The sequence below is a fragment of the Papio anubis genome, chromosome 11 (assembly GCF_008728515.1).
Source record: "Papio anubis isolate 15944 chromosome 11, Panubis1.0, whole genome shotgun sequence".
NCBI classification, from domain to species: Eukaryota; Metazoa; Chordata; class Mammalia; order Primates; family Cercopithecidae; genus Papio; species Papio anubis.
This window is the reverse complement of record NC_044986.1, coordinates 30,426,099-30,445,525: the sequence shown is the minus strand read 5'-3', so window position 1 is coordinate 30,445,525 and position 19,427 is coordinate 30,426,099. Positions and strand designations below refer to the sequence as shown.

Sequence of the window (19,427 nt, the reverse complement as noted above, 5' to 3'; positions counted from 1 at the left end):
TAATGTAAACACTGGACACATTAGTTTAAGATGAAAAGTTAGGGAACGTTTCCCTAAGGAAGTGACATCTAAAGCACATCTTAAATTTGATAAGTATAACAACAGGATAGGGGAAAAGTATGAATATGTGGTGTGGGGAGAGGGGAAATACAGAAAAGGAAAGTCCTTATCTTTCAGCATAAGAGCCAACAAAGAAGATCTAAAACTGGGTTGGGCATAATAAGTATTTGTCAGATAAATGAATGAAATGATTAGATCTCAGGAATAGAAAGTATTTTTAGGGTTCTTTTTATTGGTTCTTTTTGTATGTGAAGTGTGTTCCTTCTTCAAGGATTTGGCAGAGAAGAGGAAAAACATAGACCATTACTAATTTGCGGGAGAGAGAAGCTGGCCCAGCTTTGGGCTATTTGCTGAGCCTAGCTGCATTCCCCTGTGTAATCAAGACTGTAAAGCTTTGATGGGTAGTTAGTTCTTTGTGGCTTTAGGGCTTTCCGATATAAGTAATTGTTTTCATGAGTGTATTCATTTGACTCTGGAACTTGTAAGCAACTGGAAACAAGACTGTTCCTACTTGTTTATGTGAATGTTTGTTGTTCTGAATTGGATGACGATACTCATCGTTATTTCAGAGGAGTGGTTGGAGAATACATTTTTAAACTCATTAGTGATGGAGTTGCAATACAGTTTTGTGATTGGTGCTGCATTCAGTAAACTTATATTACAGTCTAAATCTTGGAATGCATGGAAAATTAACATTAATTAAACTAAGTTATAGAAAGCTGACAAGTGAACAGAACTGAATATTAAAAACTATTCCTTAAACATGAGCTTACTTCATTCACTCTGGTGTTTAGTTCTACATAATAATTCCAACCTTTTCATAATTTGAAAGGAGACCCATATTTTGTAGCCTATTGTTTGTTCAACTTTGATACTGATTTTAATTGTTAGGACAGGAAACTGATAGAACTAGAAATTTCCTCCCAGGATTGAAAAAAGACCTTGCTCAGGTGTGATCTAAATATTATATTTCTTATTAATGAAAAGTTTTTTTGTGTTTTGCTTTTTTGATAAGGAGTAAAATATATGCTATATATTATATAACTGGAATTTTGGATCTTAAATGAACAATATCAACTTAACCTAGCTGTCTTTTAAGAAATATATATTTTATATATATTCTATATATTATATATTGTATCTATATATATATAGATTATATATAATCTGTATATATTTTTTTAGGCCGGGCGTGGTGGCTCACGCCTGTAATCCCAGCACTTTGGGAGGCTGAGACGGGCAGATCACAAGGTCAGGAGATTGAGATCATCCTGGCCAACGTGGTGAATCCCTGTCTCTACTAAAAATACAAAAATTACTGCAGCCTTGACCTCTCAGGCTCAAGTGATCCTCTCATCTCAGCCTCCCAAGTAGCTGGGATCATAGGTGCACACCGTGATGCTCGGCTAATTTTTTAAACTTTTGTGTAGAGACAAGGTGTTTCTATGTTGCCTAGGCTTGTCTTGAACTCTTGGGCTCAAGTGCTTCTCCTGCCTTGTCCTCCCAAAGTGCTGGGATTACAGGCATGAGCCACCTGGCCTAGTTCATTCAATTTTACATAGCACTTGGATTGTAAATTTTTTTTTTTTTGACAGAGTCTTGCTCTGTTGCCTAGGCTGGAATGCAGTGGCAGGATCTTGGCTCACTGCAACTTCCACCTCCCAGGTTTGAGCAATCCTCCTGCCTCAGCCTCCTGAGTAGCTGGGATTCAAGGTGCCCACCACCACACCTGGCTAATTTCTGTATTTTTATTAGAGATGGGGTTTGATCAGGCTGGACTCTCAAACTCTTGACCTCAGGTGATCCACCCGCCTCAGCCTCCCAAAGTGCTGGGATTACAGGCGTGAGCCAACGTTCCTGGCCAGATTGTAAATTTTATGATTTTATGAGCCTGCTGTTGGTTGGCAGTAGTTGCTCAGTAAATATTTTTTGAAAGAGTTAATAAATGAATGCATGTAGTTATGGATGAAGATTATGTGGATAAAGACTGAAGCCCAGAGAGGTTAAAAACTTCTGTGATCATCCAAGACAATAAATAAAACTATTTGGGAATGTTCTGTATTGTCCCCTGATGGATGTGTGGAATTATTTTACTAGGGATGAGGATTCAGCAGAAGCTGGATAAATAATTACAGGGTTTTTATGTAGGTGTTGACATGTATAATAGCCAAGGTTAAATTGGTCAATTAAAGCTGGAGTAAGATGGCTTTAGGAAGTGTTATATATTAACAGAATGAGAGAAATAATCGTAGAAATAATTTCTTAGTCCCAGTAGCTATTAAGTAGGGGAATTTTAATTTTTAAGCAATGGCTCCAGGTGTTTATGTGTACAAGATTATTGCAGGAAAATTTTTTGACGTTATTAGTAATTTTAAAAGAATATGTGTAAAAGGCTTAGGGTAGTGCTCGCTCTGCAACTAGATATTTGACAATCTAAGCCTAGATTATAACGGAAATATAATTGTGTGATCTTGTCCTTACTTCTATCTTATTTTTTTGAGACAGTCTCACGCTGTCACCCAGGCTGGAGTACAGTGGTATGATCTCAGCTCACTGCAACCTCTGCCTCCCGGGTTCAAGTGATTCTCCTGAGTAGCTGGGATTACAGGCACCTGTCACTACGCCTGGCTAATTTTTTGTATTTTTAGTAGAGATGGGGTTTCACAGTGTTAGCCAGGCTGGTCTCTTAACTCCTGACCTCAAGTGATCCACCCACCTCAGCCTCCCAAACTGCTGGGATTACAGGCATGGCCACTGTGCCTGGCCTTTACTGTTATTTTGAATGTCAGTCTGTTAAGGACAGAAAAAGACTGAATTTTGCTAATATTTCCTACACTTGATCTTAGCCAAAAGGCCGAAAAGCGATGAATTTTGCTAACATTTTCTAACATGAAAAGGAAATAGCGAAGGGAAAGTCTTTAAAAAAAAAAAAACAAAAAAAAAAAAAACAAAAAAAACTTTCTGCAGCAGTTGGGCAAAATTCCTGCTTTGTGTAGGAAACCCTGGCAGACCTTGAGAATTCTAAACTGCTGCAGATTGTTTTATCTTTTTTTCCTAAAACAATTTGAATAGCGGATCCTTTCCATCTGAAACATGTTTTTCCCCTTCTCACTCTCTTGTTTCATGTAATTAGCAGTCCTCCTCTGTATTCCTATTTTGTCTGATATAGCCAAAATTCTTTAAAAAGAATTTTTAAATTTTTAAATTCTGCTGTGAGTTCGGCAAAGGGGCTGAGAGAATTTCTGTGTCAACATCATTGAGAACTCTGAAAGCTTCTTTACATACCAAGCTCCCCCTCATCAAAGCTAGATACAGGAAGTTTTTATGGTCCCTTTCTTCCAAGGGAATGGCTCTAAACTAACCAGCAGACCCTGTCTCACTTATGTTCTCCTTCAGGTTCTTCCTTGACTTCTTACTGGCTACTCTTAGTCATGTTCTTTCTAGCCATCAACTCCCGGAACTGCATGGCCAAACAACTTGAGTTACCCAGAAGTTCCTAGGGGCTAGATAAGCACTTTATGGCTTATTCTACAGCAGAGTGTTTGTTTTGTTTACATGACCTCCTCAGATAGATAGAATAGCTGTCTTTTAGCAACAGTGTAATCACTTAATGACAGCTGTTCAAGGGACTAGTAAAATGATTGGGAGGGGAGGACTTCTAAACAGAGTGAATGGGTCCTGCCAACTGAGAAATGATGTCTCCTAAATGGTTGGCATGTTCAGACTTTGGAGTATTATCCATCAGCTTGGAGACCCACAAGTTTTTAAAATATCTGTGGTGTTATCTGTTTACCTATTAGGTTGGTGCCAAAGTGATTGTACCTTGCCCCCAGACCATGTCTGTGCTTGCCCTGCTGTACCTGTCATGTTCAGTACCTGTTTTGGTTTATAGGGCATGGACTAGCTCCGATGCTCACCTGCCCTATCTAACTTAGAGAAAGTCATCCTGCGACTAAATTTCAAGATTACAAAGATAATGCATGTGATTTAGACTTGAGTGTGGGTGGTGATGGACCATTTGTAAAGCCTCAGAAGCCAAACTAGAATCAATGTGGAAGTTATAGGGGAGTCAGTTTCAGCATAATAAAAGTAGAATTTCCAAAAAGTAGAGCCATTTGAAAATGTTCTGTGGCTGGGCATGGTGGCTCATGTCTGTAATACCAGCACTTTGGGAGGCCAAGGTGGGTGGATCACGAGATCAAGAGATCGAGACCATCCTGGCTAACACGGTGAAACCATGTCTCTACTTTAAAAATAAAAAGTTAGCTGGGCGTGGTGGCAGGCACCTGTAGTCCCAGCTACTTGGGAGGCTGAGACAGGAGAATGGCATGAACCTGGGAGGCAGAGCTTGCAGTGAGCTGAGATTGCACTACTGCATTCCAACCGGGGTGACAGTGCAAGACTCTGTCTTTAAAAAAAAAAAAAAAAAACTTTTGTATCCTCCAGATGTGTAGAGTTATATTACTAGAGGTGGTGATTCAGCAGAAGCTGGAAAAGCAGTAATAGGGATTTTGTGTTAAGTGTTGACATATGGGTAGGGTGGGCTAGGTGATTTGCTAATAGTGAGATCTTTTGATTCAAGTGTAAATTTCAGTAGTTGCAGATGAGCACAGAAGGAACAAACACAGATTTCTGCTGATGTTAGTAAGACAACATTGCCAAGGCAGGGTGTCCCCAGAAGAGCAGAAAACAGAATATGAAAGCACAGATTTAAAAGATGGAAGCTGGAAGTAAACTGCTGAAGGAGGAATGTTCAGAGGAAGAAAACCAGAGGGTTTAGAGTACAAAGGCTGAGGGTGGAGAGTTTGAAGGAAGAAGAAGAAATGAGAGAACCACAAAGAAAATGATATATTCTAAAGCAGTAGTCCTCAAGGTAAATTGCATGCAGCTGTGCCTTGGATTGCAGTAGGACTTACATATATATGTATGTATATATATGTGTGTGTGTGTATGTATATATGTATATATGACTGAATATGCATATACATTAAGTTTATTTTTATGTGGATTTCGTGATGTATATATTTTGTAATATATGTAATTTATAAATAAATACAAATTAGGGAGGTGTACTCAAGATTTTCATAGAATACGTAGTCAAAAATGGTTTGCGACCTCTGCTCTAACAAAGATAATACTCTACATCTTCTTTGGTTCAAGATTGTCGCCCCCAACAACTGTGTGAAATGTGGGGCAGGAATTATCGCTGTTTTCCTTTGGAAATTAAGGTTCCAAAGAGAATGAGACCAGAGCCAAAGTTCAGAGTCCACTGTCTTCTCTTGAGGCCTCAATGTGAAGACTTGAACTGTGGCAGCAGATAATTCTGGAGACCTATTAACCCACTGTATGCACCACACTACTTAATTGATTTAGAAATATTGAAAAGGGCCGGGTGTGGTGGCTTATGCCTGTAATCCCAGCACTTTGGGAGGCCGAGGCAGGTGGATCACCTGAGGTCAGGGGTTCGAGACCAGCCTGGGTAATCTGGTGAAACCCTCTCTCTATTAAAAATACAAAAAAAACTTAGCTGGGCATGGTGGTGGGCACCTGTAATCCCAGCTACTCGGGAGACTGAGGCAGGAGAATCACTTGAACCTGGGAGGTGCAGGATGCAGTGAGCCGGGATTGCGCCAGTGCATTCCAGCCTGGGCAACAGAGTGAGACTCTGTCTCAAAAAAAAAAATATATATATATATTTATATATAATATATATATTTATATACATATATATATATAGAAAAGGCATGAGACAAAGATAGGGCCCCAAGACCCTTACTGTAGTCAGGGGTGTTAATACATTTTAGACTGAAACCTGTGAATGCTCACAGTTGCAAATAAAAGTGACTGGTACAGATACTATAAAAGTGCTTTTGTTTGCACAGAAATTCTATAGGTCTGGGATTCTTAAAGTTTTGTTTACATGTCATTTTAAGAATCTTATACAAAGTATAGACCTTTTCCCCAGAAGTATGCATACACATACATACTTTGACATACAATTTGAGGGAATGTCTAGTTCTGCAGCCACCCTGGAACATCCAGGGAACTCAGCTCATCATTTGCTAACTTTACCAAATGATGGATTAAAATTCTCTTTCTTGGTAAAATTCTGCCCTCCCCCTACCTTTTGGGCACTTAATTATATCTAAAAATAGCATTGAGAAAAGCAGCCATTTCATCCACAATTAGAGAAGATTCTTGAGTCCAGCATCAAAACCATTATGGTGCTTTGATCAGTAAGTTTGTTCTCCACGGAAGTGAGCCTTAATGACTTAGGTGACCGACTAACTTTTCCCTCAGTTGCTCTAGAAGTCACCTGTGAATGAGCCCTTTCAAAGGGAATGATTTTGACTTCTGAAAACTTAAGCAGATTAGGGGCCTTGAGTATAAGATTTAGAATAAGAAGTACTCAGTAGTAACCCTGGTTGTCTAACTACACAGGCTTGTATGATTTTAACTTTTTTTTGTTGTTGCTCTTATGATTTCCTTAAACACCAGACAGATCCGATTACAATTCTACATATTTAGTTCTATGCAAACAGGAACAAGCTCAACAGTTCACCTTCACTGAATAATGTATGTTTATTTAGATAAGCAAACTACTGTTGCAAAAACCCTGGCAAAATGTCAGGATGAGCAGGGGAAACTTTCATTATCTTTTCAGCCATCCGAACAGTTCCCAAAGAATCAGACATTTTTGAGACTTAACTAGTCAAGGTTAAATTACTCATTGTTCAGTGAGTAACTTTGGTCTAAAGACTTAGTTGGGGTCGTCTTTATTTTATTTTTTTTCATTCTTATATTTTTCTGGAGGTTACTTCAGCAAATAAAGTTTTATTTTTATTTAGGCTTTCCTTGAATTTTAGGGAAGAGAAAATACTTGCTTTATGTGTTCTTAAAGTGAGTTTTAAAAAATGGTACATTTAAAGATAGTTTGGGGATGGGCATGGTGACTCATGCCTGTAATTCCAGCACTTTGGGAGGCTGAGGCGAGCGGATCACCTCAGGTCAAGAGTTCGAGACCAGCCTGGCTAACATGGTGAAACCCGAACTCTACTAAAAACACAAAAACTAGCCGGGCATGGTGGCGCATCCCTGTGGTCCCAGCTACTTGGGAGGCTGAGGCAGGAGAATTGTTTGACCCAGGAGATGGAGGTTGCAGTGAGCTGAGATGGCACCACTGCACTCCAACCTGGGCGACAGTGAGACTCCATCTCAAAATAAAATACAGTTTGGGGTTTCTAAATGCCTACACTCCTTTGTTTAACTATCGGGCTTCTGGTTCTTTAAAGATGATTAGTGATTGTACAAAAGGTATAATATAGTAATAGCCTCTTTTCATATCCACTAAACTTTATTTTATTTTATTTTTGAGACGGAATCTCTGTCACCCAGGCTGGAGTCCAGTGGTGCGATCTCGACTCACTGCAAGCTCCGCCTCCCAGGTTCACACCATTCTCCTGCCTCGGCCTCCCGAATAGCTGGGACTACAGGTGCCCACCACCAAGTCTGGCTAATTTTTTTTTGCATTTTTAGTAGAGACTGGGTTTCACCGTGTTAGCCAGGATGGTCTTCATCTCCTGACCTTGTGATCTGCCCGCCTCGGCTTCCCAAAGTGCTAGGATTACAGGCTTGAGCCACTGCACCCGGCCTTTTAAAAAATTTTTAAATTTTTTATTTTTTTAATTTATTTGAGATGGAGTCTGGCTCTGTCACCCAGGCTGTAGTGCAGTGGTGCAATCTCGTCTCACTGCAACCTCTGCCTCCTGGGTTCGAGCGATTCTCATGTTTCAGCCTCCCAAGTAGCTAGGATTATAGGCATGTGCCAACACACCTGGCTAATTTTTTTGTTTTTTTTTTTGTTTTTTTTTTTTTAGTAGAGATGGGGTTTCATTATGTTGGCCAGGCTGATCTCGAACTCCTGACCTCAGGTGATCCGCCTGCCTTGAGTTTTGTAACAGAGTGAAGCGATCTTTAATGCAATTTTGATATTCTTTCCATCCATTCCTGCATTTTGTTCTTTGAGGTGTGAGGGGAGAGTGTATCTTTCCCTTCATTAATGTACAGTGCCTTGAATGGTTGAGGGTGTGGAAATTTAAAGATGTTTGTGTAAATTTACCTTCCGATTTCTTTTACCTGCTGTTCCTCAGCCCACATGGAGAACTTTCATTGTAATTAGAGAGTAGGAATAGTTATCCCTCTGTATAAATGAGACCCAATTCTTATATTTTTCACTGTGGCTGTAGGAAATTTTATTTTATTTTGAGACAGTCTTGCTCTGTTGCCCAGGCTGGAGTGTAGTGGTGTGATCTTGGCACACTGCAACCTCTGCTTCCCAGGTTGAAGCAATTCTCCTGCCTCAGCCTCCCAAGTAGCTGGGATTACAGGCGTGTGCCACCATGCCAGGCTAATATTTTATATTTTTAGCACAGATGAGGTTTCACTATGTTGGCCAGACTGGTCTCGAACTCCTGACCTCAAGTGATCTGCTTGCCTTGGCCTCCCAAAGTGCTGGGATTACAGATGTGAGCCACTGCACCAGGCTGGAAATTTTAAATTTTGAAATGGTGTGCCCCTTCTCTTACTTGGTTCTCTTCATAAAATCCTTCCAACTTCAAAAGGGATGGAAATAATTAATGGAAGAAAATAAGACATTGATTAAAATGGATATTTATTTTTAGTAATATTTCTTTTGGATTACTTCCTTGCCTTATTTTAAGATTACAATATCTGATCTCAGGATTTGAACTGTTCCATCTGCTTTCTTCCATTACACTGCTCTCCTGCTCTTTCATATTTGGCTTGCTTAACTCTCAGAATTTTGATTCTTTTATTTCTTAAATTCCATCATCTGAAGTAAAGCTATACTAATTTGGAGTATCTGAAGGAGTAGAGAGGGAAGTCCACTCTGAACTAGCATAGGATCTTAAATACAGAGCATTTTTCAAGGAATGCTATATTACCATTTGTTACTTATACATTAAAGACTGGAACCACAATATATTACCTAGTGTTGGTCCTAAGGGAATTTGCAATTACCTGAGCCTTGGTTTTGCATGTAAATAGATGCTTCTAAGTGCTTGAGGCTACTTTGAAAGAGTTCTTAATAGTTTAACCAGTAACACTTAGTCTTGGTTATACTCTTATTTAGTAAACATTTTATTTTTTTTCTCCATAGATAGGGTAAAGGTAAATTTAGCTCAGCTGTGTGAACTATTATGTTAAATTTTTTAGAGCAATTTTTATAGCTTTTCTCTATATACATTTGCATTTACATGACTTATATCCGCTATACATACAAATTGATGTGTACATGCTGATGTATTACAATCCCTGAGCAAACTACGTATTTGTGGACAATTTGAGCAAATAATCTTTTGAGTATAAACTTAGACTAAGCTTTCTGAGTGCAGGAATCTCATATTTTGACATTCTTCTACTTGTTTCCAAAGTAAACATATTTGCCAAAGACTTTGCCCAGGTACCCACATTGTAGTGGGGGCAGCCTTTTACTGGGAGCAAGCTCCAAGTTCCTTTTTTTATTTGAGACGCAGTCTTGCTCTGTTGTCCAGGCTGGAGTGCAGTGGCGTGATCTTGGCGCACTGCAACCTCCACCTCCTGGGTTCAAGCGATTCTCCCTGCCTCAGCTTTCCAAGCAACTGGGATTACAGGCATCCGCCATCACACCCTGCTCATTTTTGTATTTTTAGTAGAGACGGGGTTTCACCGTGTTGGCCAGGCTAGTCTTGAATTCCTGACCTCAAAGTGATCCTCCCACCTCAGCCTCCCAAAGTACTGGGATTACAGATGTGAGCCACTGTGCCCAGCCTTCAGTTCCTTTCTATTTGGTTTGCGAGTGAGTGAGAATGGAGTGTGTGTAAAGGGGGACTGGGAGGCCGGGAGGTTGACCTTTGTGCAGTCTACCTACTTGTGAATGGGAATGTGATTCCATGCCTATTGCTGATTCTCAAGCCTGCCTTGGTACCACAATAGTTCATAGCAAGGGCTTTGGAATCAGCCCTGGATTTGAACCTCAGCTTTCTGATTATCCAGCTGGGGATCTATGTTGGGCAAATCAAGTTAATCTGTTTAAACTTCAATTTCCTCATCTAGAAAATGAAGGTCATAATTGCAGCCTCGCTAGAGTATCTGTGATCCAGGAGGGATTTTGATAGTGGTAAACAGTAGATTCCTGCCTTACTAATGTGTAGGTCAGTTTATCATCTACCTAGCATGATCAGTTTTTCCAAAAGTCTTTTCGACGAAGAATATGTCACACATATCTGTATTTTCTCAGTAGATTGCAGGTTCTTGGTCCTTGTCTTACTTGTTTAAAAGCCAGTTTCAAACTGGCTTATAGAACTTGATACTCAGTACATGTTAATTGAATGACTAGATGATGCATGATCTCCTCTGAGCCTACCATAGTCCACAGTATTTGGATTTACCATCATTATGTTTACTTATGTGCATTGAGAAACTTGTGTGATATGAAGTTTGCTTTAAGTATGAGGTCTTACATATTTCCTATGGTCAGAGTGGATTATTGATCTAGTTTGGCTGGACATGTTCCCTAACTTCCTTAGGATTGCTGTTAGACTTCCTGAAGCTGAATTTTTGTGGAAAGAAGATTAAGACTTGTTACTTAGGAGAGGTACGTTTTCCCTAGTTGTACACTAGCAGGGGCTGACTTATCTGATTTCACCCTTTAATTGGTCAAAAATTTTGGATTGCCCTAACTTCTGTATAACTTTTTCCAAAGAGAATTCTATTATCTGATAATTTTGAAATTTTTTTTTGTTTTGTCTATTGCCTTTTGCTTATAGTGGATGGTTTCCTCCTATTGTTTGTGATTATGGCTTGTGAATAGGTTTTTTGTTGTTTCTCTCTCCCAAAAAGAGCTTTATCTGTGGAATCCTGTATGGCTTTGGTTGAGGATGTATTCTTTGTTGTTAATTTCTTGACTTAAAGGTTTCAGGACCACTAAGGTAGTAAAAATTTAAGCTTCAATCAGGTTATACTTTTCCCTCCCTCCTTCCCAGAGCCTCAGCAGAGGCAGGTAAGTGTCCTTATCAGCTCACCTGGCTAGGTGGGCAGATTCTTTGTGGTCTACTCTTTTCCTAAAGAGGCATCCCTTTGGAGGTTGGAGGTTCTGGCTTTATGTCCACATCCTCTCTCTCTCTCTGTCTCTCTCTCTCTCTCTCTCTCTTTCTCTCAAAGACAAAGTCTCACTCTGTTGCCGAGGCTAGAGTACAGTGGCATAATCTTGACCTCTGCCTCCCGGGTTCAAGTGACTTTCCTACCTCAGCCTCCCGAGTAGCTGGGATTACAGGCACGTGCCACCGTGCCCAGCTAATTTTTGTATTTTTAGTAGAGATGGGGTTTCACCATGTTGGCCAGGCTGGTCTCGAACCCCTGACCTCAAGTGATCCACCCACCTTGGCCTCCCAAAGTGCTGGGATTACAGGTATGAGCCACCACACCTGGCTCAAAATCTTAACTCCTACTCCCTACTTGATATGAATTGTGAAGTTGCAGACACATAATTTATTCTAGTTAGTTTAAACAGGAGAGGTTTACCATAAAGCATTAAACACCAACAAAATTGCTAGAAGGGCTGAAGAAATAGATTCAAAGTTTGTTCATTCAATCAAATATTTTTTGAGCATCTACCATATGTTAAGTACTATTTTTGGGTTCTTGGGGAACACATTAGTGAACAAAACAGACAAAGCTCACTTTCCTTGAGGAACTTATACTCTAGTAGAAGGGTTTTGTCTTTAGGAACAATTATCAAAGCCCCACACAAAACTGGCCAACAAAATAGCTGCCAGTTGGGGTTTTAAAAACCAACCTAGAATCACATGACCACTGCCATGGTTAGGAAACCACAATGATCAGGAAGCCTCCACTAAAGCTGTCGGCACCAGAATCATGCTTATCTGTTTTTGATCCACAGTAAATACTCATGCCCTGCCCCGATACCCATGACACTAGTTACTAGACACTGTACACTCAACTAATGATGCTGCAGAACAATCAAATGCCTTGGCCTATGCCTGTTTGCAAAGTACCAGAACTAGGTCTTCAGTTTCTCTTTCCAAATCCATGTTAGTGCATATGATCGATGGAACCTAATCACATCAGGAACCCTAGCTGGAAGAGGCCTTTGAGCCTCCATGGTACACAGCAGGTAACCTACAAAGAAAGGTTACCAGCTCAGGAAAGGGGCAGCTCACATGCATCTGGTTTTTAGTTCTCTCTGCTTTTCTGGCTTCTGGGGTCTTCTTCTTCTTCTTCCTCTTCTTCTTCCTCTTCTTCCTCTTCCTCTTCCTCCTCCTCTTCCTCCTCATCTTCCTCCTCCCTCCTTCTCCTCCTCCCTTTCCTCTTCCTCCTTCTCTTCCTTCTCCTCCTCCTTCTCCTCCTCCTTCTCCTCCTCCTTCTCCTCCTCCTCCCTTCCTCTTCTTCCTCTTCCTCCTCCTTCTCCTCCTCCTTCTTCTCCTTCTTTCCTTCTCCTCTCCTCCTTCCTCCTCTTCCTCCTCTTCTCCCTCCTCCTCTTTCTCCTCCCTTCTCTCTTCCTCCTCCTCCTCCTCCTCCTCCTCCTCCTTCTCCTCCTTCCTCCTCCTCCTTCTCCTCCTCCTCCTTCTCCTCCTCACTCCTCCTCCTCCTCCTTCTCCCTCCTCCTTTGTCCTCCTCTCTTCCTCCTCCTCTTCCTCCTCTTCCTCCTCCTCCTTCTCCTCCTCCTTGTCCTCCTCCTCTTCCTCCTCCTCTTCCTCCTCCTCCTTCTCCTCCTCCTTCTCCTCCTATCCTTGTCCTCCTCAGCGTACTCACTCCTTTGTCCTCCTCCTCGTCCTCCTCCATTCCTCCTCCTCTTCCTCCTCCTCCTCCTCCTTTTAATAAATATGTTTGTCATCATCATCGTGCAATAATGAGCAATGCATCATCGTTTAATGTTTATCATTTTAATAAATAAATAATGTTGTCATCGATAAATAAATGTTTAATCATCATCATTTTAATGTTTCGTCGTTTAAATAAATAAATGTTTATCATCAAATAAATAAATGTTAATCATCATCATTTTAATATTTCATCATTTAATAAATGTTTCATCATCATCATCGTACGTCATCATCATCATCATCATTTATGGATAAATAAATAAATGTTTCATCATCATCGTGATTAAATAAATAAATGTTTCATCATCATCATCAGTATGTTTAAATCATCGTTATGTTCATCAAATAAATGTTCATCGTGTCATCATCATTGTATCATCATCATCATCGTCATCATCATCGTTAATGTGCATCATCATTCATCATCATGTTTCCATCATTTATCATCATCATTCAATAAATCATCATTTGTCATCATCATTGTCATCATTGTCATCGTCATCATCGTTTAATAATCTCATCATCGTTAATCATCATCATCATTTCATCATCATGTTAAATAAATGTTCATCATGTTGCATCAGTAAATAATGTTCATCATCATTGTCATCATTATCATTATGTTGCATCATCATCATTTATCATCATCATCATCATCATTTAATAAATCATCACTCCTTCTCCTCCCCTCCTTCCTCCCTCCTCCTCCTCCTCCTCCCTCTTCCCTCCCTCTTCCTCCTCCTCCTCCCTCCCTCCTCCTTCTCTTCTTCCTCCTCCTCCTCCTCCTTCTCTTCCTCCTCCTCCTTCCCTCCTCCTCCTCCTCCTCCTCCTTCTCCTCCTCCTCCTTCTCCCTCCCTCCTCCTTCTCCTCCTCCTCCTTCTCCTCCTCCTCCTCCTCCTTCTCCTCTTTCTTCTCCTCTTTCTCTTTCTCTTCCTCTTCCTCCTCCTCCTCTTCTTCCTCCTCCTCTTCCTTCTCCTCCTCTTCTTCCTCCTCCTCTTCTTCCTTCTCCTCCTTCTCTTCCTCTTCCTCCTCCTCCTCTTCCTCCTCCTCCTCTTCCTCCTCCTCCTTTTACTCCTCCTCCTTCCTCCTCCTCCTTCCTCCTCCTCCCTCCTTCCTCCTCCTCCTTCCTCCTCTTCCTCTTCTTCCTCCTGGTCTTCCTCTTCTTCGTCCTGTTCTTCCTCTTCTTCCTCCTCTTCCTCCTCCTCTTCCTCCTCCTCTTCTTCCTCCTCTTCTTCCTCTTCTTTTTTCTCTCAAGACAGAGTCTCGCTGTGTCACTAGGGCTGGAGTGCAGTGGCGTGATCGCAGCTTACCGCAACCTCCACCTCCAGGGTTCAAGCGATTCTCCTGCCTCAGCCTCCCGAGCAGCTGGGACTACAGGCATGTGCCACTATGCCCAGCTAATTTTTGTATTTTTAGTGGAGATGGGGTTTTGCCGTGTTGACCAGGCTGGTTTCGAACTCCTGACCTCAAGTGACCCACCTGCCTTGGCCTCCCAAAGTGCTGGGATTACAGGCATGAGCCACCACACCTGGCCTTTCTCTTTCTTGCTAACTCAGCTTTGCCTTTAAAATAATATTTGTTCTAGTATATGTAGAGTTTTTGGGGGAAAGTTTTCAGGCTATGTAGATAATTTCAGAATTAGATGCCCCTAGCTTACAAGTACTAGTTTAATAAACCATGTTAGCTTATTAAAAATGTGTTACATCTGGTGGGGGTGGGGGTTGGAGAAAGATGGTAGGCATTGCATTGATTTAAAGTTGTTTTTTTTTTTTTTTTTTGAGATGGAGTTTCACTCTTGTTGCCCAGGCTGGAGTGCAATGGCGTGATCTCGGCTCACCACAACCTCCGCCTCAGCCTCCCGAGTAGCTGGGATTACAGGCATATACCACTACCCCCAGCTAATTTTATATTTTTAGTAGAGACGGGGTTTCTCCATGTTAAGCTAGTCTCAAACTCCCGACCTCAGGTGATCCACCTGCCTGGGCCTCCCAAAGTGCTGGGATTACAGGCATGAGCCACTGTGCCTGGCCTGATAGTTTGGAGTTTTTAAGGAATTGGTCCATTTTATCGAAGTTGTCCAATTTGTGTGTGTAGAATTATCGTATTATCCTATCCTTTTATTATCTGTGAGATCTGTAATGATATTACCCTCTTTTTTATTCCTGATATTGTAATTTATGTTATCTTTTTTGTTAGTCTTTCTAGAGGTTCATCAATTTTATTGATCTTTTCAAAGAATGAAGGTTTGGTTTCATTTTTTTTTCCTATTGTTTTTCTGCTTTCAGTAGTTAAAACAGCAGTGCCTCTGCCTTTTTATTTGGCCATCCCTCTTGTATCCCTATATTCTGCCATCTTTTTTTTTTTTTTACTTTTTATTATCAGGGCCTTTTCTTCATCGAGGCTGATGAAATTTCATACTGTTTATAACTGCAATTAAGACATGTTTGGGCCAGGTGCAACAGCTCACGCCTGTAATCCCAGCACCTTGGGAGGCTGAGGCCAGAAGATTGCTTAAGGCCAGGAGTTCAAGACCAGCCTGGGCAACATAGGGAGACCTTGTCTCTACAAATAATTTAAAACTCAGTTGGGCATGGTGGCACATGCCTGGAGTCTTAGTACTCGGGAGGCCGGGGTGGGAGATTGAAGCTCAGTGAGCTGTGATTGCCCTACTGTACTCCAGCCTGGGAGACAGAGCAAGACGCTGATTAAAAAAACAAAACAAAAAACTTCTATTGTGAATAGGTTGAATCTAAAAGTTAATTTATATTATCATAATTTATAAAAATTGTTCACTTCATATCCTAGTAGTATACCTTTCTTTCCTTGTATAGCATTTATTTTCTCATGGCCTTTCTTCCATGAGATATTTGCCTTTATTATATCCTCAATTATCTTTGAACTCTCCATTGTACAATTGATTCTCTTGTTCTATTCCCTCTCACCTCCAACCTCTCCTAGAGCTCATTGTTGCTCCAAACTGGAATGACTGCTCTCTAGACCTTTTCATAACTGACATCCTGTGACTTCCCATTACTGCTTTCCTAGATAATTTCCTGGATCCCATATCCTCTCCTTTCTAGACATACTCCCTGATTTTGATGAAATGTATCTGTAAGGACTGTCCTTAAGAAGGGTGAGGAGAAAGGACACTTTCTGAGTCCTTTTATTTAGCTCAACATTTGATGAGAGTTGGGATGATAATGGAATTCTAGATTGAAGAGAATTTTCCCTGAGAATTCTTATGGATTGCTTCATTGTCTGCAAGCATCCAGTCTTAATAATGAGGAGGCCAGTTTTGTCCTAATTCTTGCTCCACTGCAGTTGACTGATTTCTCTGGAAGCTTTTCAGAATCTTGGTATTTTGAAAGACTGGAATGAAGTATCTTGAAGTAGGTCTTTTACAACTTGCTATTTGGGCCATTGGTAGGCCATTTTAGTTTGAAGATGCATGTTCTTTCCAAATGTTATTTTGATAATTTTCTCCTGTTTTCTGTTTTCTCTTTCTAGATATTGAATATGTATAAAAGTTTGCTTCGAATTCTGAAGAATAAATATAATGGGAAAACGGATGTGAGGTCTAGATTCTTGGCTTTAATATTTATGTAGCATTTGTCTAAAATGTAGAAGTCACATGCTGTAGACCAACTATATTTAAATTTAATATTTGTAAAATATTTGTAAAGTATAATTTGTATACAAAGCAGTTAAGAAAAAGACCCAAATAATATAGTTACCATTATAAGGTTCTATATGAAGCTGTCCTTCAATTAAGAACAAAAATCAGTGTAGGAGATAAAGCTACAATATTAAGCAGGAAAGATACATTTTAATTTTGTTTGCAGTCCCATTAGATTTCTAATATGATTTTATAGCTCATTTCCTCCCCTTTTACAAATGGCTTTGTATCATAATCTGTAGCAGCTCAAAACATTGCAAGAGCAGAAGAATATAGTGACATTACTTCATGGTTTAGAACAAACACCTTAAGAATAAAAAGTCATGTTTAACATGACTTGCACTGAACTGGGTACACGCCATATTTATGGCTGTATGTCAGTGTTCGTATGTGTGTGTGTGTGGTTTTTTTTCCCCCTGTTTCTTGATGGCCCTGATTAAGTTAGAGTTAATAAACTCTCTTCTGATGCCACATTAGTGGGCATTTATTTTCTGGCTTGTAAAAGGAGGATTAGTTCCTTAGATTGAAGCCACACTTGTGTTTTTCTTACTCATAATGCAAATAATGACGTCAGGCAATGGCGTGGGTGTTCAGCGAATGCATACTTGTATTTGCAGAGTAGTTTTACCTGTATCTAGAGCAGGGAAGCCCCTCTAGGCTTTGTTTAGTAGGTTACAAAGGAAATTAGAATGGCCTGGCTAAGCACATCAATATGCATAATTGACAGGCTATTCGATACTGTTAAAGATAAGTACTTTCCATTCTTTAACTATCAAATGCAGCTCAAATGTATTCTAGATTGTATTATTTTCTGACTGTTTTGTTACAGGTCCTTCACATGTATATATGCTAACTTAAAGTAAACAAATATAAGGAACTAGAAAAACACAGGCTTGTCTCTGGGCAAAGTCTTTACAATTATCAGTGTGATTATAATGAATGAATAATATATAGCCTTTGGAAGGGATAAGGTAAACACCGGGATTGGAAAGACAGACATAAAACTTTATTCACAGATGACATGAGCTTCTATATAGAAAATGCTGAGGGATCGACTACAAAAGTACTAGGTTTAGGCCAGTGCAGTGGCTTACGCCTGTAATCCCAGCTCTTTGGGAGGCAAAGGTAGGCGGATCCCTTGAGACCAGGAGTTTGAGACCACCCTGGCCAACATGGTGAAACCTTGTCTCTACTAAAAGACAGACAAAAAAACCTATTAGAATTAATGAATGAGTTCAGCAGGGTTGCAGGGTACAAGAGTTAATATTAAAAAATCACTTATTTCCTTTTGTTTGTTTGTTTTTTGAGACAGGGTCTCATTCTGTTGCCCAGGCTAGAGTGCAGTAGCACAATCTTGGCTCACTACAGCCTCTGCTTCCTGGGTTCAAGTGATTCTCATGCCTCAGCCTCCCGAGTGGCTGGGATTATGGGCAAAAAAATCACATATATGTGTGTGTGTGTGTGTATATATATATATATATTTTTTTTCTTTTTTCTTTTTTTTTGAGATGGAGTCTCTCTCTGTCGCCCAGGCTGGAGTGCTGTGGCGCGATGTGGGCTCACTGCAAGCTCCGCCTCCTGGGTTCATGCCATTCTCCTGCGTCAGCCTCCCGAGTAGCTGGGACTACAGGTGCCCGCTACCATGCCTGGCTAATTTTTTTTTTTTTTTTTTTGTATTTTTAGTAGAGATGGGGTTTCACCGTGTTAGCCAGGATGGTCTCGATCTCCTGACCTCATGATCTGACTGCCTTGGCCTCCCAAAGTGTTGGAATTACAGGCAAGAGCCACCGCACCCGGCCAAAAATCGCTTATATTTCTACACACTTGGATCTGACAATGAAATTACGAAAACAGTTTTATTTACAGTAAAATACTTAGGAATAATTTAAAAATTTCAAAACTTGTGTTCTACAAACTATAAAACATTAAAAGAAATTAAAGACTCAAATGGAAAGCTGTGTTTGTGGACTCATAAATTAGAGGACTATTTTTAAAATGACAATACTTATCAGATCTACATATTTAATACAATTGTTATCAAAATCCAGGCTGCCCTTTCCCCCTCCCCGCCCCCAGAAGTTGGCATGTTGATCCCAAAATTCATGTGGAAATGCAAGGGACAGAGAATAGCTAAAACAGTCTTGAAAAAACTTTCAAAATTTACTATTGGCCAATAAGCACATGCAAAAATTCTCATCACTAATCACTTAGGGAAATGCAAATTAAAACTTGTATAAGATGTTACCTCAGACCCATTCTGATGACTACTATCAAAAAAACAGAACATAGCAAGTATTGGTGCACTGTTAGTGGTAATTTAAAATGGAATAGCTAGGCATGCTGGCTCATGCCTGTAATCCCATCACTTTGGGAGGTCGAGGCGGATGGATCACCTGAGGTCAGGAGTTCCAAACCAGCCTGGGCAACATTGTGAAACTCCATCTCTACTAAAAATACAAAAACTAGCTGGGCGTGGTGGCAGGCACCTATAATACCAGCTACTCAGGAGGCTGAAGCAGGAGAATCGCTTAAACCTGGGGAGTGGAGGTTGCAGTGAGCCGAGATCACGCCGTTGCACTCCAGCATGGGCAATGAGCGAAATTCCATCTCAAAAATATGTAAATAAATAAATAAAATGGAATGGCTGCTGTAGAAAACTGTATGGCGTCTCCTCAAAAAGTTAAAAATAGAATTACCATATGATCCAGCAATTTCAATTCTGAGTATATGCCAAAAATAGAGCAGTGTCTTGAGATATTTGTACACCCCTTTGTTTTTTTCTTTTTTCT

At 40.3% G+C, this 19,427-nt stretch overlaps 1 protein-coding gene and 1 long non-coding RNA gene across 5 annotated transcripts in view; both read left to right on the top strand.

The window, feature by feature from the left end:
- Positions 1-19,427, top strand: part of CNNM2 (cyclin and CBS domain divalent metal cation transport mediator 2) — a 165,543-nt gene that overhangs the window by 66,458 nt on the left and 79,658 nt on the right. The window lies entirely within an intron of this gene.
- On the top strand, positions 15,605-16,531 carry LOC108580450. The gene is made up of 2 exons (XR_001891526.3): positions 15,605-16,351; positions 16,470-16,531. It is a non-coding gene; the product is annotated as an uncharacterized LOC108580450 (long non-coding RNA).